Source organism: Macrotis lagotis, chromosome 3, assembly GCF_037893015.1.
Source record: "Macrotis lagotis isolate mMagLag1 chromosome 3, bilby.v1.9.chrom.fasta, whole genome shotgun sequence".
NCBI lineage: Eukaryota > Metazoa > Chordata > Mammalia > Peramelemorphia > Peramelidae > Macrotis > Macrotis lagotis.
In genome coordinates, this window is record NC_133660.1 from 40,592,295 (window position 1) to 40,610,823 (window position 18,529).

General features: G+C 37.5%; 1 protein-coding gene and 1 pseudogene across 1 annotated transcript in view; one reads left to right on the forward strand and one right to left on the reverse strand.

Annotated features, from left to right (window-relative positions):
* The window catches only part of FRAS1 (Fraser extracellular matrix complex subunit 1), a 502,816-nt gene that overhangs the window by 66,056 nt on the left and 418,231 nt on the right, over positions 1-18,529 (forward strand). The window lies entirely within an intron of this gene.
* LOC141517506 (ragulator complex protein LAMTOR3 pseudogene) lies at positions 903-1,613 on the reverse strand (annotated as a pseudogene).

The following is an 18,529-nucleotide window of genomic DNA, read 5'->3' on the forward strand; positions in this document are numbered from 1 at the left end:
TTCATTCATTTATTCATTCATTCGTACATTCATTCATCTCATGAATTAACATTCTATAGCAGAAACCAGCCTAGGAGGGAGAGAAAACTTTAAAAAAATTTTTTAAATTTTTTTTGAAACTCTTTAAGAATGAGATGGATAAGGGTGCCTAGGGAGTGTTGTGGATAGAGCACCAGCCCTGGAGTCAGGAGGACCTGAGTTCAAATCTAGCCTCAAACACTTAATAATTACCTAACTGTGTAACATTGGGCAAGTCATTTAACCTCACTGCCTCACAAAAACAAAATAAATAAAAAAAAAAGAAAGAAGGAAAGAAAAAAACAAGGTGAATGATGGGATGAATTCAACCTATCTGTTTTTTATCTATATATGTTCAGTATATAGAGTAGACCAAAAAACCAAAATCAATATAATTTTTTTTATTTATTTACATTTATTTTTTTCAGTTATATTTACAAATAGTTTTTAGCATTCATTTTTGTAAAGTTGTTTTCCTCCCACCTTTTCCTCCCCCCAACCTAGGATAGCATAATAAGATACAGGTAACAAAATCTATTTTTAAGGCAGGTCCAGTTTTTATTGTCTTTTCCATCTTCCCCCTCCCAACTCCTCCAACCCACTTCACCTGACTTGCAATCAACTCTTAAACTTAACTCGTTGAAGCTTCTAAAAGGATGGCTCATTTGTTTTCTTAGTTGCATTGCTGCTTTCTTTTTTTTTTTTTTGTGATTGTACTGATTTATTACTGCTGTTAGGACTCTCTTCCTCTCACTCAGGGCAAACATACAACAATACAGCACACACAAAAATAAGTTCTCTATTATTCACAACAAAGCAATAGCCTATACAGAGCAGGGCCTGCCTACTGCAAGCCAGCATGGACTGTACATAACAGGGGAGCCTTAGGGGGCTCATGGATCACGAATTACATTGTGATTCTGATGCACTGGATAAGAATCTCATCCCTCACTGATGGCTGAGTTAAACTCCATGGGAGCTGTGATAGATATGACCCATTTTAGTGGTCTCCCCAGAAATCATACTAGAGAAGAATTGAGCCTAAAACCCAACACAACAGTCCACTGATTTAGAAATAATAAATACAAACTTCTTCAATCTAAGGTGGGGAAGTTGTCTTTTCTGTGTGTGTGGAGTCACATTACTTGAAGAAGTCAAGGTTGCCGGACTGGACTCACTGGGACCACAACATGGCCATGGTTAATTAGGCCTTAGTCAGGTTAAGAACCTTCCAGGACCTTTCTCAATTCTTCAAACAAGGGGGCAAGTTCCTTTTCTAGGCTGACAATCAGTCCAATACTGGCATTGCTGCTTTCTATGAAACTCACCACCAATGGCAACTGATTGAACTGGACTACTTGCTTTGTGTTATAATAGCAAATGATGCTTTTATTTTTTGAAAGTCCAAGTTTGCTGCCCTGGTCTGTTGCAAGTGCAAAAGTTGACAGGAAACCAGGTGTCAAAGCATGCTCTGGAGCATTATCACTAGCCACTTTGATAACCAGCACTCCATCTCAGTCTGAAACTACAATGGCGTGAAGACCTTCAACACTTGGTAACTTTTTGTACAGGAATTTCTTCAAATCATCTGCCATGACGAGACCCTTCCTCCTGCTGGTTGGTCCCACACCCAGCTCCGGCTGCCAAATCCGCCGCTGTCCTCGGCCAGGACCGCTTCCTCTTTGCTTTCTTGATTCAATCAGAAAGTTATTTGCAGCTTGTAAAATGCACGAATAGATTCATTTTTTACCCTATTGATATCTTTCACTTTCATTCTTGGCTTTCTGTGACTACATTGACTTAGGTGTGTATGTGTGTGTTTGGGAACCCCTTATCTTATATAGAGAAGCATGACACATTGCTGTCAGAACAATATCAGGAACGCTAAATTTCAGGAGGAGGCAAAGGTGGAAAGGAATATTAAGAACACCTAAAATTAATTTTTTTCAAGTATAATGTATTTTTAAAAAAGAGGAGAAAAGAAAGGAAGGATGGATAGAGTCATGGACAATGGAGAGACAACTTTTATTTTCCTTCTTTTTTCTCTGTCAAATAGAATGATATTTGAAATTGAAATGGCAGAGTAGATAAATAGTGAGGTAGAAAAATATAAGGGTAAAGGTAAAGTCAGACTTGGGGCTCAAAAATCAATTTCATAAGTATAAGATGGAGGAGATGTATTAAGACAGAAATTTGAAAAATATAGTTATCCTTTCCACATGATGACTTACCCCATCACAGTTTCTGGTTACAATGTATTGTGGGTCGGCATGTGAAATTAAATCGGAATTTTTGGGGGAGTTCTGTGGAAGCCTAAGTCAGCTCATAAAGGCTAGCAGACAACACAGAGAAAATGTTTTTATTTAACATAGCCTATGAAAAATAGTTAACCCAAATTTTGCACTTAAGTATGATTAGTCCATGGCGAAACAAGTTAGGTTTTATTAGAATGTTGCATTCTGTGGCCAAATATCACATGTTGGTGATTGTCCAGTGTTAGTAGTGTGCTGTAGATTTTTACCAAAATGGACATACTGATGAATAGCTCAAAGGTGGAAGGTCTGAGAGGAATGACTACACTGATGATTAGTTCATCAAGAGATAGGTTCTGATTTATCACATTTAGTCTCAAGTATCACAGATTGGTTCTTGCCCATCATTTTTGTTGAGTTGTAGTGCCCTTAGGAAGAGAAACCAACTTAAGGCCAAGAGACTCCTGCAGAAACCAGAACAATTCCAATAGTCCTGTTTCTTATCAACCAGGCCATGGGGTGGAACAATTCTAGTAAAGGTGAGTGGGAAAGGTGCCTTGCACAGCATAGCCTCACTATAATAAGCATAATTGTGCAACTCATGCCACAATCATTTGATTGGTTAGTGTGGTCCTCTTTCATATGAAGGACTAATAGTAAACTAGTAGTAAATACCCCCAGAAAAAAATCAGACTTCTTTCTTTTGGTACAAATGGAAGATCCAAAAATTTTATGTGACTTTTCCAGTTGCTGGGATGCCATGTTACTAACCTCTATGATGTGGAAATGATAAGTACTTACGAGAGTTTTATTGAACTTCAGGCTTATGTTTGAAAGTTTCATTTGATCTTGGGTTGCATTTAGAAAAGCAGAGCTTCCAGGCAGCAGTTTCCCTGTACCCTTTCCTCATCAGAATCAGATTACATTCTGATTATTGTGTTCATTTCTGTGTGCATTTTTAGCAAGGACATTTATCAGCTGCAAAATATCCAGAGGAGGGCAACAAGCAAGAAGGGCAAAGGGTTTTGAGTTCATTCTGTATGAAGATCTTTTTTGTTGAACCTGAAGATTTGGGGTACAACATGGTAGCAATTATTTTTCTTTAAAAAATTCTGAACACTGATTAAAGTCATTATTTATATATTGTAAATAGTTAATGAAATTATATAGAGTTTGCTTTTCTTTTTGAACATTTAACTTTAACATGTAACTTTGAAAGCCATGCTGGTGATTTTTGATGCTTTCTATTCTCTACTCTTTTTTTTCTCCTCTCTCCCTCTCTCTGGCTCTGTCTTTCCCTTCCCCCTCTTCCCCTTGGAAAAAAGAAAGGAAAATTAAGATCTATATCTCAATTATTTGATGTCAAGAAGAGCAAATACACACATTGACCTTATTTAAAAACACTTATCTCATCCTGCATCTTGAGTCCAATGTGATAGTAATATTCAAGCATCTCATAGAAGAGAGTTTTGACTTGGGTTTAACCAAAAAGGGTAGAAACAAGAACAACGGGTGGCAACTGAAAAGAGAGAAACTTGGTTTTGTTGTGAGGATAAATCTCCCAAGATTAATACAATGACCAGGACTGATGATGAAGCATAGTACCTTTTGGCAAGGAGTGTTGTTGAAGTGGTGCAGAATGAATTATCTATTTGCAGACTTGGCCAAGGTGTTGATTTCTTTCTATTGTTCTTAAGTGGATTGGGCTCCCAGAGAGGCAATGTGCCACTTTTAGTGATCTTTGCAAGACTATACAGAGTGGAAGAGATGCTCATCAATCATATTCTTCATTTCCCACATTCTCAGAATTATAGAGTTCGAAGGAAACTCAGCCACTGTTGTCTACAATTCAGAGCGGAAAAGATTCCTACTCTAACATATCTGACAAATGGATATCTACACTGCCTGAAAATTCCAGTGGGGGAGATTTTCAAAATTCGGGTCTAAGAAAGGGGACACATGATTAAATAACAGTTAGTTTGTAAAAGATGTAGGTTTTTTAGGGAATTGTAAACCCCATATAAGTCAACCATATGATGTTTTTGATTAACAATATTTTTATTGATGCTTTTTTGTCATAATTATTTCAACAAGTTCTCCCCTCATTGAACCTGTAAATATTAAAGGACAGCAATTAAACCAAAAAAGACTATATCTGACCATGTATGTAATATTTTATCTGCTTAACATATGTTTTATCTATTCTGAAAGACCTTTTTTTTGGTTTTCATTTACTTAGAGTTTGACTTCCTTTTGGGACCCTTTTAATTTTCATTCTTTTAGTCATTATATATATATATATTATATATTTATTGTTCTCTTGGTTCTTATTTTTCTCTATATCAGATCATATATATGTATATATGAGTCTCTTGGATTTCACATTTTTTGTTGCACAAAAAAATATTTCTTCATATTCATACTCCATAGATTTTTTTCATCCACTCCACAGTTGATGGACAACCACTTTGTTTCCAATTCTTTGGTATGACAAAGAATGCTGCTAGGTTTATTTTGGTAAATATTGGACTCCCCCCCACCTTTTTTTGATTTTCTTGGGATATATGTCAAGTAGTAGGGTTACTGGGCCAAAGGTTGACCTTTACTGGAATAATTCCAAATTGATATCTATAATAGGTGGACCTTCACAGTTCTATCATTAATGTGGTTGTCTTTCTCTTTTTTCATTATTTTTTGCTGACTTTTGCCAAATTACATGCCATGAAGTGAAACTTCAGTGTCGTTTGATGAGTATTTCTCTTACTATTAGTGATTTGGAGTTTGTTTTCATATTTAATATTTATAATTTTCTTTTGGAAACTTTCTATCTTTTGAGCATTATTAACTGTGATAACTCAACTCAAAAATTAATGTGATTTTAGTCTGAATTATGCTAAAGCCATTAGACTTACATTGAGGGAAGTGATAGCCTTAATAAGTTGTTCAGACATTGATGGAGTATCTGATCTAACCCTTAATATTTTAGGAGGGTTATTTGTTACCTCCTCTACTCTCTGGGCTGGCTTGCACATGACATCCTGCCCTTATACGCATAGTCCTTCCATTCCCAGTGAGGAGAAATCATACTTCTGCAACATAATCTTTCCTTAGGATCCCATGGGGAACTCTACACTCGCTTTTCCTTGCCACACTAGCTCCTGAGCTCCAACTAGTGAACTTCTGAATTACTCAAAATCAATCATCATGACTCTATAACTGTTTTTTTAGGTTTTTGCAAGGCAAATGGGGTTAAGTGGCTTGCCCAAGGCCACACAACTAGGTAATTATTAAGTGTCTGAGACCGGGTTTGAACTCAGGTACTCCTGACTCCAGGGCCGGTGCTTTATCCACTGCACCACCTAGATGCCCCACTCTATAACTCTTAAACAAAATATTCACTTAATTAATAAGGTCAAGTGTAAGAATGATCAAAATATCACAAACCTCAGATAAGCTTGAGTCATCCTTTCAGCAGTGTCCATGTAAGAGAATAGGCACCCTTGTGGAAGCCCTAGCAAGCAGACATATTAAGTGGGAAGCCTTGTAGCCTCTTGCAACAATTGTTTCAGTCTTGTCTGTCTCTTTGTGACCCCCAATTTGGGTCATTTCTTGGCAAGATGCCGTATTGGCAAGTGTTGTCATTTTCCATCTCTAGCTCATTTTACAGATGAGGTACTGTGGCAAATAGGGTTAAGTGACTTGCCCAGGGTCACACAGCTACTGTGTGTCTGAAGTTGGACTTGAACTCATTGAGATGAATCTTTCTAATTCCAAGTCCTGTATTCTTTCCACTGCTTGTGCAACTCACACTTATGAAATGAAATAATTCCTTAGTCATTTGAGGAACAACTTACATGAATCAAAATCCAAGAAGGACTCCCTTCTGGTCCTTAGTGCTCTCTTTCTGGGCAAAGCATCTCCTTTTCTGATCTTAAGCTGATGAATTAGTAATAATCCTTTTAAAACACTACCACTCTTAACAGGATGCTAAGAAAATATTGTGCTGTTATAGTAAAAGCATTTTCCTTAAACCAAAGAACTGAAAAACTCATGTTGTCTCCCTGGGCAAGGAATACAAAACCAGAAAGCTTTTCATTCAGTGGGATTCTGCTTTGTTCAATCATCTCTAAGCCTCTTCTTAAAGTAGTTTTTTGTTCATTCAGTTCAGTCATGTCCAACTCTTTGTGATCTCATTTGGGGTTTTCTTTGCCAAGATTCTAGTTTGCCGTTTCCTTCTTCTAGGATTGTCCTCATTTTTGAAGAAGACCATGACATCAGGGAGGGGATGTAATGACAAGCACATGAATTGGATTTGAGTGAGGGGGGCTGTGCTAAGTCAACAACCTCACTTTCTCCTCCAGAGCTATCTGAGTCCAGAGGCCAGATATGAATCAGGGTGACTGGAGATGGCCCTGGTGTGAGACAGTCAGGATTTAAGTTACTTGTCCAAGATTACACAGCTAGTAAGAGTCTGACTGAGGCTGAATTTGAACTCTTGTCCTCCCATCTTCAAGGATAGTGCTGCTCCATCCTGTAACATCTAGCTGAATCCTTTCCTTCTTTAGAGTATTAAAGTAAATGGAGGTTAAGTAACTTGTTCAGGGTCTCACAGCAAGTATGTTTCTGAGACTGGCTTCAAACTCAGGTCTTCCTGACTCCTGTGCTCTATCCATTAAGTCACTTTCCTTCCTTGAAATCTTGGGGGTTTTTTTTATAACTAACTCTTCATGACCCCATTTGGGATTGGAGTAGTATGCCATTTCCTTCTTCATTGGTTGGTTGGTTGGTTGGTTCTTGTCTTTCATTATCAAAGAAGACCAAAATGACATCACTAAGTTTGAGACAAATTACAATTGGTCTGATTATGGCCATTCAGACCAATAGGAGCTTAGAATGCTCTAACACAGGTTGGGCACAAATAGTCTATGACCACATTTGAGATTCTCTTGGAGTACTATGCCATTTCCTTCTTCAACTCATTTTAGAAATGAGAAAACTGAAGCAGACGCTATTAAGTGACTCGCTCAGGGTCACACAGTTATTAAATGTCTGAGGCCAGATTTGGTACTTTCTTGGCAGAGCTACTGGAATGATTTGAAATTTCCTTCTCCAGCTCATTTTATGGATGAAGAACTGCAACAAATAGCATTAAGTGACTTACAGAGCTCAGTGTCTGAGGTCATATTTGAACTTAAGAAGATGAGTCTTCCAGGAAAGGGGGGGGGTACTCTATCCATTGTACCATGCAGTTGCCTTCTTGAAGCAGAGCTAATAGAAAAACAGGTGAAAAGCTTTTCATCTCTTTGACTTCTTTGTGACTCTTTTACCTTCTTATGCCTCAAATTAGATCTGGTGGACAGTCATTCATTTTTCTCATATGATGCAAAACTCCTGAAATCCACATTTCTATTGGGTCTTTAATCTTTCTGTAGTTTCTAAAGTTATTTGATTTATAATCTTGTCAGTTATAACCCTTAGGACTCTGAAAACAGTCTCATGCAAATAAGCCGATGGACCACAGTGCCCCATAGGTTCAGTCATTTCTCTTCCTTCAAACAGCTCCATCAATCAGAGACCTGGTTCTCTATTTTATCTTCTCCACAGTGTGTGTCTCTCTGTGTTTTATCTATAAAACTTTTTTTTGCAAGTGAATTTTTATCAGTTTTTCATACACAAAATTTTTTTTCTGTCCTTTTGAGCACCAAAATGTTACCATTTGAAAGCAACAGTACCTTCTACATGAATTTACTGCCCTTGAGAATAGGGCAGCCTGGATAATGGTGAAGGGCTCGAGATCATCCTTTATGAGAAGAATGATTGAAGTTACCTGGAGCTGTTTTGCTTAGAAAAGAAAAGACTTGTGGGGTATATGATCTCTGAGAGTTTCATGGGCAGAGGAATTAATCTTGTCCTTCTTGACCTGAGAAGGAATAAATAAGAGCAATGGGTGGTAGTTTTAGGGAAACATATTTTTGGTGTGATATAAGAAAAAAAATTCCTACCAGTTTGAACTTTGACAAAATGGAATGCACTTTTATGGGATGTAGTAGCTTTCCCTTCTCTGGAAGTCTTGAAGCAGATGAGATTATTGTTCCGGAATGAATTGAACCTTGAACTTTCTTTCAACCCTGAGATTAAGTGTCAGATAAACACTTTTTGAATAAGAAAAAAAAAAGACTCATGAGAGATTTATTAAATTTAACCCAGAACCTCCCTCCTTCCAGTTAAATGTGGAACCATTACCCAGGAGCTCCACCCAGTTTCAAGGTGTGCTTGAATTGTCATGTTTTCAAAACCACATTTTGTGAGTCCTCATCAACATTTTTTTTCATTATGCAAGACAAAGAACATATTGATTCAATGAAAAAAAGTATTTCCTTTAGCTAATAGCAAGGTAAATATAGCAAGGAAAACACTCCCATACATTGGAGGGGTGCTTCTCCCAGATTCCCTTGCAGCTGATGGTAGCAGGGAACATAGGTAGTAATACCTGTAGCCATGGAACTGGTTTTCCTGAGTTTGTATCATAGCTAGATCCCTTCCTTTGCCTGTGAAACTGTTGATGGCTATTCCCCCAAAGCATTGTTGGTGTTATCTGCTGGCCTTCTGGGGTTGGATGGGGGGGCTACTTTCTCAATTGAAAAATTAGACCCAGCCATAAACAGCTAGTATCATCTTCTGGGCTATTTCCCCTACTGTACTGCACACTGTTGCCTATCTGTTGAGCCAATTTGGTTCTCTTGCCCTTTCCTGATTATCTATAGAGCTGTTATCTGTTCATTCTCATTTTCAACTGGTATATGACCTCTTCTCTGGAGAGAGGCATTTGCTTCTTTTTTTTCCCTAGGCTTTGTTAGCCAGTTTTGATGCCGAATTTGAGTTTCTCCTTTGAACTATCTTGTTTCTTCCAGTTGCAACTTCCTGTTCCTATAGAGCCCAGCAGTTCCAACTCCAAAAAAACAAATGGGCTTGAATCCCAAGTTCCTGTCTTCTCCAGGCTTCTCTGGCAAGGTGGTTGGCTGTACTATCCTACCTTGTGTCTTCACTCCAAGGCTGCTATTGTTTGAACACCTGAGTCTGGTAGAAGTTATTACCACTGGTGCCTGAAACTGAGAGGGACAGATGACCCAGAATAAAAATAAATACAGGTCCATTTTACAGAGCCAGGGTAAAAGTATAGTAGTCTTACCAAGTTCAGTTCATGGCATATACTTGGTGGGTGAAGTGTGATCTTCCTCCTCTAAGCAGGATGGAACATGGGTCAGAAAGAGACTGTTCCATCAGTTTTGAAGATGAAGCCATTTCCAGTTAGGCATTGAAGAAGGCTTCCTACACCTGTGTGGTAGGAGACAGAACACCTCCATGGTAGGCAGTTGGGAATCTCCAAAGGCCATTAAATGCATATTATGTGGAAATCGGTGTGTTAAGTACTAGAAATAGATAAATAAGACAATTTCTATCAAGAAGCTTATTTTGATGGCGAATGGAGTTGGGTCAACACATAGATTTCAGTTACAAATTAGATGGAAAGACCTAGTGGTCTTTAGGATGCCGTGGTACACGATAATCTTTAGGCTCACTTTCACTAACTAAAACTTATCTGTTTTGCATGTTGAACCATTTTACAGCACTTTATTTGGTTTTTCAGTAGCTCTGGCTGCTGAGGAGGTGGGGACCACTGCCTGGTCCCATGTCCATGATGCTGCTAGAAGCAAGGATGGAGGTGTGGGTTGTTTGTTTGTTTGTTTTTTTTAGGTTTTTGCAAGGCAATGGAGTTAAGTGACTTGCCCTAGGCCACACAGCTAGGTAATTATTAAGTGTCTGAGGCCGGGTTTGAACTCAGGTCCACCTGACTCCAGGACCAGTGCTCTATCCACTGTGCCACTTAGCCTCCCAATGGAGGTGTGTTTTGAGGAGCGTTGGGGACTATCAAGGGTTTCCTAGGACTTGAGGGGTTTTTTTTGAATTGCTAAATTTTCCAGAAACACTGGACCCAGAACAGGCAGGAGACCCTGAATGTGTCAAAGACAACTCTTCCCCCTCCCCATCTTCCCAAGTACATAATATGTTGTTTGCATTATAAGTTGGATTCCCTTTGTGTCCTTGGGAGCCCAAATAAGCCCCAGATAGTCTCCTTATAGAGGAGGCCATCTTATCTTCATAGTCTAGCAGTTACTACTGAAGACAATGGGTCTTTTGCTATAGCCTTGCCTCTCTTCTTCAGGATGGGTTTCATCCTTTTCCCATTTCCTGTACCTTTCCTCTACCTTTCCTCCTCCCATGCCTTGCCCCTTCCTGATCTCCTCCTACCTTTGTCCTGCTGTTATAAATAAGCAAACTTGCATGAATTGTGAACTCTTTGCTTTGATACTGGGTTCCACATGCATGTTCCATGTTCTTGAATAAACCGACTTTCACATAGGTTTAATGAAGTTGTAATTACCTTTAGACAGAGGGGAAGATAGGATAGTTTGCTTTTCCTATATTGCTCTTCTTTCAGTTTTGAGTGGGAAACAATTGGTTGAGAAAGAATCTTTGATAAATTTCTTTTCTTTTTTTTTCTTTTTGAAGATTTAAAAACCAATTTTGAGCTTGGCATTTTTGAATTGTATTGAAAAGTATCCCATAGTCGTGTGTGTGAGTGTTGTGCAAACACACCAGGCACCTCATTAAAACAACACATTTTCTGACTTTAATTGAGTAAATAAAGTATGGCTTATCAGTTAGGAAGAATATCACATTTGTAATGAAAGTGTACTACAGAACAGCTCCTTTCCCAGGATGAAAGTACTGTTAGTAGTCTTTTGGCTCTAGTTAAATGTTAATTTGTTTATTTTCTCTATGATCTGGTGGGAAAGACAGGTTGTAATCCAAGGTCTTCCATTTATTAGATCATTTAATTACTTGGAACTTGGTTCTCTATTTTTATAGTATGGACAGTACTATCTGCTCTTGCTCACGAGATTTTCCCGAGGATCAAATGAGGCAATAAATGTAGAGAAGACTTGAAAACTTTAAAGTTATGTGCCTGTCAGTTGGGTAATAATAGAACAAATTATGGATTTAATGAAATATCATTGGATTTTTAAGTGGTGAAGGATTCAGAAATATAGGAAGACTTAGGAACTGATGCAGAATAAATTGAGCAGAAGTAGGAAAAACAGTTTATATGATGATCACAATAATGTAAATGAAAACAACTTTCAAAGATTGTAGAATTCTGATCCATTCAATGATTAAAACTGTTGATACTTGTTTTTCCACTTGTTATTTGAAAGGTGATGGACAGGAGGTACAGAAAGAGACATTTTCAGACATAGCCCATACATTAATTTGTTTTGCTTATTTATTATAAAGGATGGTTTTTATTTGGGGATAAGAATGTTGCTGGATTGTGATAGTGATTCAAAAAAATAAAAGCAAAGAAAGAAAAATCAATGAAGCTTTGAGAAAACATGAAATAGATCTTGATCACATGACTTTTTTCCAGAGAAATTTAGTGTAAAGGTTTTCCTCAGTTAACTGTCTCCCTTCTAATTTTAACCATTTTATCTGCTGTGATCATATTTATCTCTTTTTTGGCCCCATGAACTCTTTCTCTTTCCATAGTTCTTTTTTTTTAGGTTTTTGCAAGGCAATGGAGTTAAGTGACTTGCCCAAGGCCACACACAAGGCTAGGTAATTAATTATTAAGTATCTGGTGCCGGATTTGAACTCAGGTACTCCTGACTCCAGGGTTGGTGCTCTATCCACTGCACCACCTAGCTGCTCCCCCTCCCCCGCTCCGGTTCTTTAAGACATTTACTAGGATTTTGTTTATTTTTATATTATCCATCATGTAGTTATTTTGAATGGAATTTCTCTTTCTCTGTTTTTGTGCTGGGTTTTGTTTTTGAGATAGAAATATTGATTTATACATCTATCTTTGTATGCTATAACTTTGCTGAAGTTAATAATTATTTCAGTTAGATTTTTTAACTTCTGCTTAGGGGTTTTATAAATAGACTCATATTATCTGCAAAAAAAGAGTTAGTTTTTTCATTTTAACCTAGACATATTATCTCTTTTTTTCTTTTCTTGTATAATTTTGATAACTGGCATTCTAGCAGTATAGCAAATAATAGTAGTGATAAGGAATATCCTTGTGTTATCTTGGATCCTAGCCCTTTTCATTATATAGAATTCTAACTCGGTTTTATATAGATCCTAATTACCTTATTAAGGGAAAATCTATTTATTCCTTTGATTTTTAGTGTTACTTTTTTTTTAGGGTTTTTTCCCAAGGTAAATGGGGTTAAGTGGCTTGCCCAAGGCCACACAGCTAGGTAATTATTAAGTGTCTGAGACCGGATTTGAACCCAGGTACTACTGACTCCAAGGCCAGTGCTTTATCCACCTCACCACCTAGCCGCCCTAGTGTTACTTTTGAAAACCAGAAATGTATGTTGAATTTTATCCAAAACTTGCTTAGCATCTACTTACATAGTCATGATGTTTTGAGCATTTGTTGTTATTAATATGATCTATTATGTTTAGAGTTTTTCTTACATTGAGTCAAACCTGTATTCCTGATATAAATTTAACCAGGTCTTAGTGTATAATCAAAGGTGTATGTTGTTTTGTTGTGGCCTTTTTGCTTACTGATATTGCATTTAATATTATTCAGGAATTTTCTAATTCATAATTTTCTTTCATTGTTTCATCTCTCCCTGATTTATTATAGTTGTATTATAGAAGAAATTTAACGGGGAACCCTTAATGCCCTACTTTTGCAAGTCGTTTATGTAAATCTTGGGAATTGTTCTTTGATAGAAGTCCCTTATAAATTTATTGAATCCTCATTTTTGGTTTTTCAGTTTCTTTTTTTCTGCAGTTGTATTATTGAAGTTCTCCATTTTGTCTTCTGATTATTATGACTATCTTATAGTTTTGTAAATATTCATGTAACTCATTTAAGTTATCACTTTTGTTTTTATATAATTGGACAAAATAGTTTGAGAATTTCCTTCATCTTCAGTTGTTCTGAGGTAAATAGAGATTGTGACCTACCTGGGGTCACACAGTTAGTGTCTTTTTTCACTTTTGATGCTGACAGTTTTATTTTTCTTTTTGAAAATGAAACCAGCTAATTGTCTATTTTACTTAATTTTTCTTAAAAAGGCAGCTACTAGTTTTATCTAGTAATTCAATACTTTTAACGTTCATAGTTTGATTTCTTTTTTTTATTTTCAGGGATTCTTTGTATGAGGGTAAGAAGTGGTTTGTTTCTAAAAAGCATTTAACTACTTCAATATAATTAGTTTCCTTTGTAATCCCATATAGTTTCGACATTTAAAAACCATTATTCTGAGAAGGGGCTCATAGATTTCACCCAGACTGCCACTGGGGATCTATGATACAGAAAAGGTCTCCCAATTTAAATCTTACTGCTTAATATTTACTGGTTTTGCTATACAAGCAAAATACTTCTCCATTCTAAGCCTCTGATTTTTCATCTGTAAAATGAGGTTAGTAATTTATTTGGAATTTACCATAAACAGTGTGGAAATGGAAAGCACTTGTCAATATTGAAGCATTGTTGCATTTGGGTGAATATTAGGGAGAGAAGATCTCTTTTAGTGGGACAAATCCTCATCCTAATCACCTGCTTGTAGGGTGATGAAAATCAAAGCAGTGTTGAGGTGTTAGTGTGGAATTGGACTCAGGAATGGTGAAAAGGTAGCGGCTTTATTGAGGAATACCTGCATACCCTTAAGTCACCTATTTGTTATTTTTTATTGTACTGAATCATTTCCCAGTGACCACAAAAATGAGAAGAACTTTTGGGAGCATAGTATAGTATGCACAGCCCCCAGAGTTAAGCTTGCGCTTGTGAGAATCACCAGGCTGTGCTTCTTCCTTCAACACCGCAGCTATGTGGAGTTGCTGACAGATAAGGCTACGCTCTTGTCATGTTCGATCCGTGACATGGTTCTCTTGAAATAGCATCGGTAGTTCATATGAAGCCAGGGCAGTCTGAAGTGACAAAAGTCTTTATTACACATGGAGGAAAATACATGGAGAAAAACTTCTAAAGTCCATGTGGATACTGAATTTTTTTTCTTTTTTACTTTGGGCTCCTTTGCAATGAGTAAAATGTTTGCTGCGATATTGATGATGAAAGTCTTCTCTTTGGTCTTGTTTTGGCTCCTACAAGGAGATTTTTCAGCAAGGTCAGTGACTTCCCAGCTTGATGAAACCTTTTTTTTTTCCAGAAGAAAAATTCCATTTCTAGTTCTTTACTCAGTTTGCCAACGCAGCATTTTCTTTTATACTTTCTTGCAGATTTACTTCCTAGGGAGAAGCTGGTACTTATTGAAAAGAAGTAGATGTTCACTCTCTGTTTTTTTTCCCTTGCACATGGTCAATAGGGAAATTTTTTTTTTTATTTGACTATATATGTTTGTGACTAGAAAATATTTCCTTTCTTACTGAGAGGGAGGAAGGTTGACTGGAAGAAGAGAATTTGGATTGGGAAATAAAATGAAATTTAATTTTAAAAAAGTAACAGAAAAAACTTGTTACATATATTTTGTCACAGACCTGTAGTAATGAATTTAAATACACAATCTTATATTTATCATTATTAAAACATAAAGGATTTTTGTCTACAAATAGAAACAGCAGATGGTGTCATAGTATATATAGAGAGCTTAAGCCTGGAGTTGGAGAGTCCTGATTTCAAATTTGGCCAAAGACACTAACTGTGTGACCCCAGGTAGGTCACAATCTCTATTTACCTCAGTTTTCTAAAAGTTAAATAATTATAACATCCATCTCTTAGCGTTGTTGTGAGGAATAAATGTTCATATTTATAAAGATAAGATTTATATTATATTTATAAATATAAATATTTATAAAGTGTTTAGAGAGGTTTCTGATATTAGGAGCTTGAAAAATGCTTCTTCTCTCCTCCCTCCCTCTCTTCTTTCTTCCCTCCCTTCTTGCTTTCCCCTTTTCTTCCTTTATTTCTCCCTTCCCTTCTTTCTTTCCTTCTTCCTCCTTCTCTTCTTTTCTCCCTCCCTTCTTTCATTTCTTCCTCCCTTCCTCTTCCATTCCTTCCATTCCTTCCATTCCTTCCTTCCTTCCTTCCTTCCTTCCTTCCTTCCTTCCTTCCTTCCTTCCTTTTTCCTCCCTCCCTCCTTTCCTTCCTTCTTTCCTTCCTGCTTTCCTCCCTCCCTCTCTTCCTTTCTCCTTCCTTCCCTCCAAATGGGGACATATTTTATACCTGTATCACAACATACAAGATAAATACAGAGTTGAGTCTTAAAGGAAGCCAGGAATTCTACAAAGAGCAGTGAGAAGGGAGAGTCTGGCAGGCATATGTCAGAATAAAATCCAGGAGAGCAGAGATGGAGTCTCTGTCTGTATAAACAACAACAAGTTATCCACCATGGCTAGACTGTAGAGTATGTGGAGGAGAGTAATATTTTAAAAACTTGGAAAGACAGGAGAGAACCAAGTTATAAAGAACCTTCCATGCTAAACAGAGGAGTTTATATTTGGTCTAAGAGATAGTGGGAAGCCAATAAAGAAGGATAATATTGTTCAATCCATTCTTCAGGAAAATCATTTCAGCAGCTATGGGTGGAGGATGGACTGGAGTGGGGAGAGACCTGGCACACTGAGTCCATTTAGAAGGCTATTGCTATAGTCCAGGGAAGAATTGATTAGAGCTTGAAGTAGGGTGATGGTTGCATTAATGGAGAGAAAGGGACATATACCTGTGATGCTATAGAGGGAGAAATTATGATGAAATTTAGCAGCTGATTGTTTCTGAAGGGTGCCTCTGAGAGCACAAACCTGGATAAGTGGAAGGATGTTTGGTAATAGGCAAGAGGAATGGGTTTTTAGAGAAAGATGAGCAGTTTTATTTTGGAAATGTTGATTTGAGATGAGTAAAAGAACTCCAGTTTGAACAAGTGTCCATTAAACAGGAGGTAATGTGAGTCTTAGCGCTCAGGAGGAAGACTTGAGTCTCTAGCTGAGACTCGTTGCAGAGAGGTAATAGTTGAAATCTTTGGAGCTGATAAATTTTCCAAGTAGGTTTACAGGAACCATTAGAGCCAAAAGAACTAGAGATTTAGCACCATTCCTTCAGGTTACACAAGAGGAACATTGACCTGCTTCCAGTTAAAATTTAGGCATGGTTCTTATCTATCTAAAGACTGTGCTTTGTACCCTTTGGACTTTTCAATATACTAATTGTATGTTGAATTGCACTGCTTAGTATAGGTAAAAGGAGAGTTGTTAATGTTTGTAGAATCACTGGGTCTTTAAAAGTTCTATTCAGGAATCAGCTAAATGGCACAGTGGGTAGTGCACCGATCCTGGAGACAGAGGGACCTGAGTTCCAAGTCTGGCCTCAGATACTTGATGCTTACTGTGTGACTGTGGACAAGTCATAACCCCATTGCCACCACCCCCAAACACACAAAATTCTATTCAGTTTTTAATTTTTTATGTAATATTTCATGAAAAGATTTCCTCAAGGATAAGATCTAGAGAATTCAGTCCAGTCCATTATCTTTCATGTTTCTTATCTGCCTCTGATGTCATGTTGAAGGATGGTTATCCAGACCAAGGAGATTAAGAGAGATCTGTCAGACAGGTAGGGAAGGACTGAGAGAAAACACTTTTCAAAAGAACCCAGAGAGGAAAGAGTAAGTACCTAGGAGGTCAACAGTATTAGATGCTGCTGAAAGATCTAGGAGAATGAAGTGGAGAGAAAGTCTTTAGAATTGATAGTTATGAGATGATTAATGACTTTGAAGGGAGTATTTTTAATTGAATGTAGAGTTAATTATGCATAAGAATTAGGTTGAGAACCTGAGAAACTAGAAGAACAGTGGTCTTCTCTACTGAAATAGAGATATTTGCAAGAGGCGGGGTAGATTTGGGAGAAAAAATGGAATTAAAACCAATTAATGCCTATTCATTCTGTTACTGATTCCTATGTGTGTGTTTGTGTGTGTGTGTGTGGGGGGGCGTGGGAGAGAAGAGGGACAGAAACAGAGACAGAGAGAGAGAGACAGACAGAGAGAGACAGTGAATTTTGCACTGCAGAACCCATGGAAATGATGATATACTCCATTTGGGGAGGAGGTGGTGATGATCAGTGGTAGACATTTGATTTTTAATCAGGATGATTAAATTTAGTTATATTCTTCCAACCTTGAAGGGCCTGGAACCTGATATAATTAGTTAAGACAAAGTCATCAGGGTGAGCATGGAGAGCAGGAGTCAATGTTCAAGGGGCTGATGATGTTACATTGGAGACCAGCCCAGAATTGACTGTGGGAGGGACAATGGGATGTGAGCCATCCTGTTACCCTCTGATTGGTTGTCCACATCTCCTCGGGGTCATTTCATGTCCACATTTGGAGATCACTAGTCTATTGAACAATATTAAGGGTCAATCAAGCAACAGACATTTATTTAACACTCCTACAAAAATGGTTGTAAACAGTGGGGCAAGCAGCATATACATATAGAAGTATGTACAAAATAAATACTAGGTCTTTCTGAAGGAAGAAGTACAATTAACTGGGGAAATCTAGAAAGAATTTAATCACAAGGTGCCTTAGGTTGAATTTTGAAGAAAGCAAGAGATTCAAAGAGGCAAAGGTGGAAGATGGAATGCTTTCCAAGCATGGAGCATAACTAGTACAAAAGCTCAGAGGTGGGGAATGGCTCCTCAGGAAGCATGACCAAACTACCTGGATTGTAGAAAGGGAGAGAAAATAGTACAATAATGTATAACAAGGCTAGAAAGGTTGGTTTTGGCTAGGTGGTGAGAAAGGCAAAGGCATTAACTGAGTAAAGGGAGACATGATCAATCGTGCTTTTGGAAGTTAATATTGGGAGACTTGAAGCCTGGGGCCTCTCTTTGGGTCTAAGGTGTGAAGGGTTGCTCAGATGGGCTGCCATCCAAGCTAAAGTGAAGTTATCTTAGGAGAGATTTCTATGCTGAGTAAACATTTCAGGACTGTCATTTTGCATTTTTCTTATTTAATCTTTTCCCCATTGGTTATCAAGTAAATTTCTTTTGGAAAAACTAGCCTGTGTCTCCTGTTCCTTTCCACATTCACATATATTATCCCTCAGCCTGTGGATTGTCTTTTTAATGACTTTTTTCCACTTTCAGGACTGTCTTTGTGGTTTTTAATCTCTTTTTTTTTGCAAGGCAAATGGAGTTAAGTAGCTTGCCCAAGGCCACA